Genomic DNA, 9449 nt, shown 5'->3' on the forward strand with positions numbered 1-9449 from the left:
TTTTATTTAGTGTTGCGTATGTTGTCTTGTTTGTTGTTAGCGTTTTTTCCTCCTCCTCCTCATTCCCCCTATTGCCCCCATACTTTTCCCTTGTAATTGCGCTCCCTTGTTTTGGCAAGATCAAGCAATTTTATACTTTATAATGTCTGTTTCAAATTTACACACAATATACCGTCCGCGTATTGACACTAAATCTGACCAGTGCAGATATTTCTTAAAATATGTTCCATGAATAAAGGCAATGGCTTCGTTGATATACCCAGTACTTTTCAGGATAGACATGCTATTGATTCTGTGTCTGAGTTTTTCACAACTCTAAAGTTCAATTAACTGTTATAAGCATAAAACACCTGTAATATTGCAAAACTGTTTCAGAAATAGATGTGCAAACAAACACCTGTACTTACTGTGAGTGTAAAAACTGAAAACTTTGCTATTCAGATGTAGTTTATGTCATCACTGTTAATTTTGACGTTATTAAAGACAAGGTGTATTTATAATTTATTCTTTAAAGGACATAAATATAGAATCTCTTCAAATCTTAACCGAACTTGCAAGATTTTCAATTTTGTCGTTTTGAGCGACCTGTAAATTTTCCACCTTTTCTGTTTGATGCTTGTCGCGATCAGATTGCGGAATCCATCGAAACTATATAAAATGGTACCGTCGCGAGAATGTTGATTCTTGAAAACGTTATATTTTCAACGCTTTCGATTCTCGTATAAAATTTTACAAATAACCCTACTTCCGTCTTTTCCAAGTTTATGTCTGAAAATGGAAATCCAAGAATATCGATCTAGAAATATTTTAGTCCAGCAGACAAGGCGACCAACAGTATTACCATCATTTCTGATTCACAAGATCATTTTTGTGGTTTACAGGCTATATATGGCTACAAGTAATTGGTATTCCCATGGAAAAAATTGTGCACCCCTTGTCGCAGATTTGTTTTTATATTGTTATGAAAGAGATTTTATGTTGGGCCTTTCTCCAGATACACAGGCAGACATTATTACTGCATTTGATAATACATCACGCTATCCAGATGATATACTTAATATGGATAATCCGTTTTTTGCTCAGTTGGTGGATACTATTTATCCCCGGGAGTTGCAGTTAAATAAAACTAACAACTCGGATACTACTGCTTCATTTCTAGATTTACATCTCTCTATTTACGATAATTTTATACATACCAGAATTTATGACAAGAGGGATGATTTTAATTTTAGTATTGTAAATTTCCCCCATATGTATGGGGATGTACCCCAGGCTACATCTTATGGGATATATATTTCTCAGTTATTTCGGTTTGCAAGAGCGTGTAGTCATGTTGAGGATTTTAAATATATTACAAATAAGCTTCTTCAACAGAGCTACCGTTATTATAGATTACGTCAACACTTTGCTAAATTTTACTATCGTAATTCAGATTTGGCTTTATAATACAATAGCAATTTAAAGACACTTCTGGGAGAAGGTACATGTATATCAAAACCCGTCTTTATGGGGATGTGTTTTACAATTGTATTTAGTTAAGTCATTAAACGTTTTATTAAAAGAGGTTATGACCCAACTGTTTTGAGACACACCGCATGTTTGGCTTTGCTCTTTGATTGTGTCTGACGGAACAGACGGAGAACTCTAAGATAAGTAGTTCTTAAATCCAACCAGGACTGAGCTATTTTGATTTCCGTCTTCTGGCCTGTTTGGTCGGGCCCTTAAGGGTGTTTCCCTCGTTGCTCTGTCTTCTGCAAAGGCATTGAGTTCATCCGTTTTAGGTTCTTAAGGATTGTTAGAGCATTTTTGTGTTTTACATTACATACCTTCTGTTGCCTTTGAGTATATTAGGGTTTCTCCTGGCGGAGATAACTTTTATTTACACTGTCCTGTGCCTTTGGAACATGGTGGGAAGAAGAGTGAGGTTAGGTGCACCATAAACCGGTTTAAGCTCCTCTGTGGTGGTTTTGACACTGACCGTTTCAAGGCGGTGCCCCACTTTGTTCCTTTATTTGTTTGTTTTGTCCTTGTGTGTTTCCTTCGTGTGTGTGCGTGTGAGTGTGTGTTGATTGTGTGCGCGTCCGCGTGCTTGGTTTGCGTTTTGGGAGGCTGCGTTTTTAGAACGTGGCTTTCCCTGTTGGATATTCTTCCTTGTTTTTCTCTTGCCATAAAGGAATTGCCTACAGATAACTTTTACTTGCACTGTCCTGTAGGGGAAACAGTGAAGTTAAGTGCGCACTGTAAATAAAATCTGGAAAGTAGATCCCTCGGAAGCACCGAGAACAAGGCAAACAGTGAAGATTGCAGACTCGGTTTGATTGAGTCTGTTCATGAGCAGTAATGGAAAATGCAACACTGCCCACGCCCCCTAGCACCGGCTTAAGCAGTATTCAATCTTCAAATCTAAATGAGTTGAAATCAGTGATCCCGAAGGACCAGAAAATATAACAACACTGAGATGAAGTCGGGGCGACTTTTTACGTTTTTCGAAATAGGAAGAAGCCGGACATTTGACGTTTTCAATAAGCGATGTTAGAAACTCCTGAGATGGATTATAATGTATCAAATGTATTTCGCCTGTTTATTTCAGAAATGTACAACACAAAATTTGCGAAAATTTGAGCGCCAGCAGAAGTCTTTTCTCCTCAAATTTGAGCAAAGTATTTGCAGAACAAAATCAGGTCATAATGACCTTTATGCGATATTAGGTCTATAGATAAAATATTAAGAGTTTCCTTTAATGTACGAGCCTGTATGCAGATCAATTTCAGATAACAAAAAAAATGTAATTAAATGAATAACTGGATGAATTGAAGAGCCTACGATATATCAACGAACAAGATGTCCTTTCATATTATTTCTTGCAATTCTATAGATTACGCGTGCTCGTGTATATGCGTGTATATTCCTTAGTTTTCCTGTCATTACTTGTATGGTCACCTGAGCACAGTCGTCCATCTTTTTACAACACTATATCTTTCAGTTTTTGCCCAATCTTAATGACACTTTGTAAGAATGTTAATGTTGCGTCTAGCTCCATCCTATGCTACAGGGCGTAGACGCTAGAACCTTTTTTCCTATTAGACGTGTTGGGCAGCCTATGGAACTTTTTTTCTTTCTATTTTACATGGATCGTTTCTTGGAAAGGTTAAATACAGTCAAGAATATATGTTTATTGTGCTTATTTTATTCATGCCTAAGGGTTCGGCCAGCCTCATTGCTTCCAGACCATACCAACCTCGCCTAATGAAATTGATATCAAAAGACATTAGCCTTTTATTCTGTATGAAATGCATTTCAGGAAACAATGGACACTGCAGGCGTTTTATTATTTCAGATATCCGTTTGACCATGGTTTCTTACGTATTTAGAATACGGTTTCATGCAATGCTCAGTGCACTTCTTTAACTCGATTGTTTTACATTGTAACACTGAACGCCGAAAACAGATACAATGACTAAAGGGATACAGTAGGCTACAGGGTGATTCTTCGTAGTGTTTCTGATACTGACTGTTCCATGGCGGTGCCCGACTTTGTTCCATCACTTGTCCGTTTCGTCCTTGTTGTCTTTATATTTTATGCTGTCTATGTATTTTTGTCAATTGACATCATGTACACATTTACATGCACTATTATGGGTTGCGGTTTGAGAACTGCGTTCAAGGAACGTGACACTTCCTATTAGATATTAATGTTTTATTCTCGAATTTCATGTTCGCATTCTAGTTAGTGGCGTGATGGCGTTACGATTTTCAATATAATTTTCATAATTGTGACATTCAGTGGTATTTCTGCGAATTACTTTAAAGAATTCTAAATCATTAAATTATACTCACAAATGCAAATTGTATGCAAATTGTTGGATTTGGTGCGTTATTTGTTGTCTGTGAATGATTCTAATTTTTTACAAACAGATTGTTTACAGAAATAACGACATTAACTTCTATGGTTTCATCTGTTCTCAGTCCTTTAAAGTTCGGTGTTAAGTCTGCTTATGCAATTACACTGCAATACATATTTAAACATAGTACAGGTAACGAAGTGCAGACGTCGTAAATGTTGATGATTTCCTTTTCAAAAATGCGTGTGTTCTAGTTTTGATGTATTTATTCTGAAAACAAGCAGGTTTTCTTCCGATTAATCCACAGACAACAGGTGATACTGAATTTTGTGTCTGTTCTGTAAGTCTGCCATTCATCAGAGCTTTCGAAATTACTTTGTACAAATATTCCCCATGAGACGTATCGCGTGCAAGACCGGGACCCCTCTCAAAGATGTAGGTCACACTTAAAAGTTATCAGGGTCTATTTTGTATCTGGTCTATAACTACCATGCATCAAGGGATTTTTTTTAACTACCTTACAGAAATATTTCAAATAATGCGACGATATTACGCGCGCAGTACACAGGTCTGTAGATCTAAAGAGATGGAAAAAGTTTAAGACCACATGGTTAGGGTTAGATTTATTTTTATGTCAAGATTACACGGATTTACAGCTAATCTTTCAGCTTAGCACTCTAATTTAAGGCAGGGCAGTAACAAAATTACTTCCTGGTAACGTACCACTTGATCCTTGCAATAAGTAAAACTGCTTTTTCCCTACGCAATCCACATGACCTTTAATAAACGGGAATCAATCAACCCTGCCTCAGAGCCGAGTTAAGCTCCTCTGTGAGAAAGGTATGAAATTATTTACAAGAGTTTAATTTACACCGTGGGTACAATTAGCTGTAATTCCAGTGTTAATATAGTGTAAATTAGTTATTAAAATATCCGCACACTTTCAAATTGAAGATTTCTAAATATTATTTGTACATTATTGTATTGTCAAATCACATGAATCGTAAAGTATCCATCATACTCGTCTTTACAATTATATTCAATTAAATTGTTTCTTAAGACTACATTCATTATCCCCGGTACAACTAAGAGCTCAAGTATTTGCACAAATTATTTTGTCCACAAAGGAGAAGAATTTTTTAAGACTATGTGTCTTTCATTCTTATCCTTTCCTATTTATCTTGTTCAAACTATGATGTATGTATTTAACTTGTACATGTATTACTGGGAATAAAATATGTTTAAACTAACAATCTCTGTCCAATACATGTTTACACGTGTTGTTCCGTTCTGTCCTAAACATCAAATGTTCTCAAGAAGTTGTCCACCTTTAAAAAAATCCATTTGTAAAGAAATAAAATAAACAATTTTCAAAATGTCTGAAAACGATGTTTAACCAAGTTATTCGAAATTTCAGCACTCGTATATTGTTGCAAATGCGTCAAAACGAAGATTTGCAGCAATTCTTTGCAAATGGTGAGATTTTAAAGGCGTTACACTGCCCAGAAGGGTGAGATTTAAATGTGGTCCCTTTTCGGGAATTCAATAATCCAACAGTAAATTGACAATTGATTTTTAGACTATTGTACTTATTTTATATGCTCAGCAATTTTCATGTAAAATAAATCTTTCTTTCTGTGATTTTGTGATGTTCAAATTTCAAAACGTCAAATATCCATCGAATCCTTAACAAAAACCAATAAGTTGAAAAGCGGCATACTTTTGTGAAAATGCTGAGTTATGCAGCATGTGCACTGTAAGTCAGATCATCTCAAGTGTGTGAAGTTTCAATCCATTTCCATTAGTGGCAGGATTTGAAGCAAATAAATGTGACATTCGCTACTTTATTACAGTAAGTTTATTATTAGAAGCGTCAGATGTCCTCAGATTAGGCATATTGGTACTGTTTAGTTTCTCAATTTTTGTACTTTTAGTATGTGTAAATGTTGAGTTCTGCTCAGAAAAACAAAGAAAAATATCAAACAGGGAATGCCACGCACCAAAAACGTAGCCTCCTCAAAACGAAACCCCCAGCACGCAGACGCGTGCACCACACACACATACACACACACACACCCAAAGCCAACACATAAGGACAAAACGAACAACACACACGCACACAAAGCCAACACATAAGACGAAACGAACAAACAAAGGAACACAGTGGGCCACCGCCTTGGAACGGTCAGTGGCAAAAGCACCACTGGGGAGCTTAAACCGGTTTATGGTGCACCTAACCTCACTCTTACCCCCACCATGTTCCAAAGACATGGGACAGTGTAAATAAAAGTAATCCCCTCCAGGTGAATCTCTTACACACGTAATGGAAACAAAAAGGCATGGCATGTAAAACACAAAAATGCTCGTGTATAAATATATAAAAAACAAACCTTAAGAACCAAAAACGTATGTACTCAATGCCTTTTCAGAAGACAGAGCAACAAGAGAAACACCCTTAAGGGCCCGACGAAACAGGCCAGAAGACAAATATCAAAACAGTTCAGTCCTGGTAGGATTTAAAAACTGCTTATCATAGAGTCCTCCCCCTCTTCCATCAGACGCAATCAAAGAGGGAAGCGTAGTGTCCAACTGTAAACGGGTTGAACACTAAACATGCGGTATGTCTCAAAACAGTTGGGTCGTAACCTCTTTTAATAAAACGTTTGATAATCTTTCCAAATACATTTGGAAAATTACCGTGACCCAAGATCTTACGAAGTTTGTAAACAATCCCATAAAAACGGTTTAGAAATACCTTCTCGCAGAAGTGTCTTTAAATTACTATTGAATTTAAAACTAAATCAGAATTACGATAATAAAATTAGCAAAATATTTACGCAATTTGTAATAATGGTAGCCTTGCTGAAGAAGTTTACCTGTAATATATTGATTACGTTCATTGAAATGCTTGACATGACTACACGCTCTGGCAAACCGAATTAATTGAGAAATATATACCCCATAAGATGTAGCCTGAGGTACATCCCCATCCTCAACCCGGGGCTAGAGGGCGTGGACGGTAGCATGCATTTCCACTACCGTCCATGAACAGGCTAAATCAAACCGAGCCTGCAACATTTTCGTTTTTGTCGTGTTGGGCGACCTGTGATGCTTCCACTTTTCTCTATATGACATCAGAAACTGCCATTTTTGTTGATTTCGTACTTTTTTCACGCTTCGTTTTTGTGATAATAGAGCCGAATCATAAATTACAAACCAGATATTTTACATACTAGTATATGATGTATTATCATATTTTTGTCGAATAGCATTTTGTTGTTTTTCGAGAAAATTAATTATTGTCTTGTACTAAGCAAAATCGTAACTTCACATACTCAATTTCATCTATTTTTACGCGCAACACCAGTACCGGACGTCGCGCAACCCATTTTAAGCGTATTGGAATTGGAATTAGATTGCGCGTTTACCATCCGTGATATTATTCCAGCCCTTGGTATTTTAAAGAGCATATTGTATGGGAGTACTATAAATTGTTTGACTGCAGATGTAGCAGCTCTTCTCATAAACTAGTCCAACAAATCTGACGCAATCCTAGTAAATATTGAGTTCTTATACGTCCGAAGGGACGTATTATGTTATAACGCCGGTGTCCGTCTGTCCGTCCGTTAGCAATTTCGTGTCCACTCTGTAACTCTTGAACTGAACCCTTGAAGGATTTCGCAGAAACTTGGCACAAACATTCACCACGTGCAGTGGACATGTTCTGGATGGCTCGCTTTCAGGTCAAAGTCACACTTAGGGGTCAAACGTCATACGACTTTGTTTCGTGTCTGCTCTGTAACTCATGAACTGCTTGAAGGATTTTAAAGAAACTTGGCACAAATGTTCACCACAGCAAGACGACATTCAGAGCGCATGTTTTGATGGCTCGCTTTAAGGTCAATGTCACACATAGGGGTCAAATGCCATATGACTTTGTTTCGTGTCCGCTCTGTAACTCTTGAACTACTTGAAGGATTTTGAAGAAACTTGGCTCAAATGTTCACCACATCGAGACGACGTGCAGAGCGCATGTTCCAAGGTCAAGATCACACTTCGGGTCAAAGGTCATACCTCCGAGCATATATTGCCCCACATTACGGTCACACTTTGGGATCAAAAGTCATACCTTCGGGTGTATATTGCTCCGCATTGCGGTGCTCTTGTTAATGAATTCTGTCAGGGTTTCGTTTGTTTTCATGTTGACATTCTTGTAACTCAGCTTCCTGGATCCCTTTAAATATTAGGTTTTCTTGCATGCTTCTGCACTGGGGGTCTTTTAATGTCTCATTTTGCTCTTTTTGCTTTTCTTTTAGATCATTTAGACTGCCTTCAAGTTTTCTAAATCGTACTTGTAATGCATCTATTTTCTTGCTTATCAATTTTGTTTTCGACGTATGTGTTTTTATACAGTTCACTAGTTGTTTCTATACTATCTTGGTATTCCTTCAGTTGCTTTGATTGACATTTAACTTTTTCATCAAGTAAGTACACTCTCTGCTCAGCTTTTATTAATGCACGTTTAAACTGATTTAAGTCTTGCACTTGATTTTCTATAATAGAAGAAATTCTTATATTTTGTTTTTGTAAAATGTTTTCAAAGCTCTGTCATTGGGTCCCTTGGTTTTGCAACTGGTTTTCCATCCCATTTAGTCTCATATCCAGTCTGTATTCTAATCTTTGTAAAATGCTCATCCATGGATAAATTTCATTAATTTTGGATCTTGTCTTGACAACGGGGTGGTTGGGATTGTGGATGTTGAATACTCATATTTCCACCATTATTGTTTATATTGCTTCTATCATACATATTGATCCTGTGGTACATATGTCCTGGTAAATTATTCATTTGATTATTTAGTGCAGAACTATGGGTAATATGCCATATTTTGTATTATTGTGTTTGGTTGAACTGTTGGTGGGGTATTATATAGCACCTGTTTGTTGCACAGCAGAAAAATGTTCCACATTGTATTTATTATGTTCATAGTTATTTGCAACAGTTATATCATTCTGTTCATTATTCGCCGCCATTCTTTTGTTTACACCGGGACTCTCTTTGCTGTTCCGACTTTTTGCCTTGTAAGGATGTGGATGGAGTATTGCCACTCTTTAAAATATCGCCTTTTTTGCTACCTTTTACTTTCCTTCCCATCCCATACTTCGATCAAGGTATTTTCTATATGACTGGCTTAATAAAGGATGCACCAGAAATAGCCTTTACGATTCAACTTCAATCTGACTAAAGTACATCTCCAATTAACGCTACGCTTTGGATCTGAAGACGTGCTATTGATAGACTCGTTCTGACGACCCTTCCGTTAGCCAATCAGAGCCTTGCTTTCAACATTTTTAAAGTGAAAGTAGAAGTTTAAAAATCTATATTTAGCCTGGGTTTTTCATGTTTATTATGACGACAACATCATGACTGCACCCTCGTGTTTTGAGAGGTATCATTTGTTACGGTACGGACTTTGTCAGATAAGGGGAGAATATGTGTCAGGCAACCGGTTAGCTCAGTCGGTAGAGCACTCGCCCTGTAAGCGAGGGGTCTCGGGTTCGAGCCCCGGACTGACTGCACATTTTTTCACTCTGTGACATTTGACA

The sequence above is a fragment of the Mercenaria mercenaria genome, chromosome 17, assembly GCF_021730395.1.
Source record: "Mercenaria mercenaria strain notata chromosome 17, MADL_Memer_1, whole genome shotgun sequence".
NCBI classification, from domain to species: Eukaryota; Metazoa; Mollusca; class Bivalvia; order Venerida; family Veneridae; genus Mercenaria; species Mercenaria mercenaria.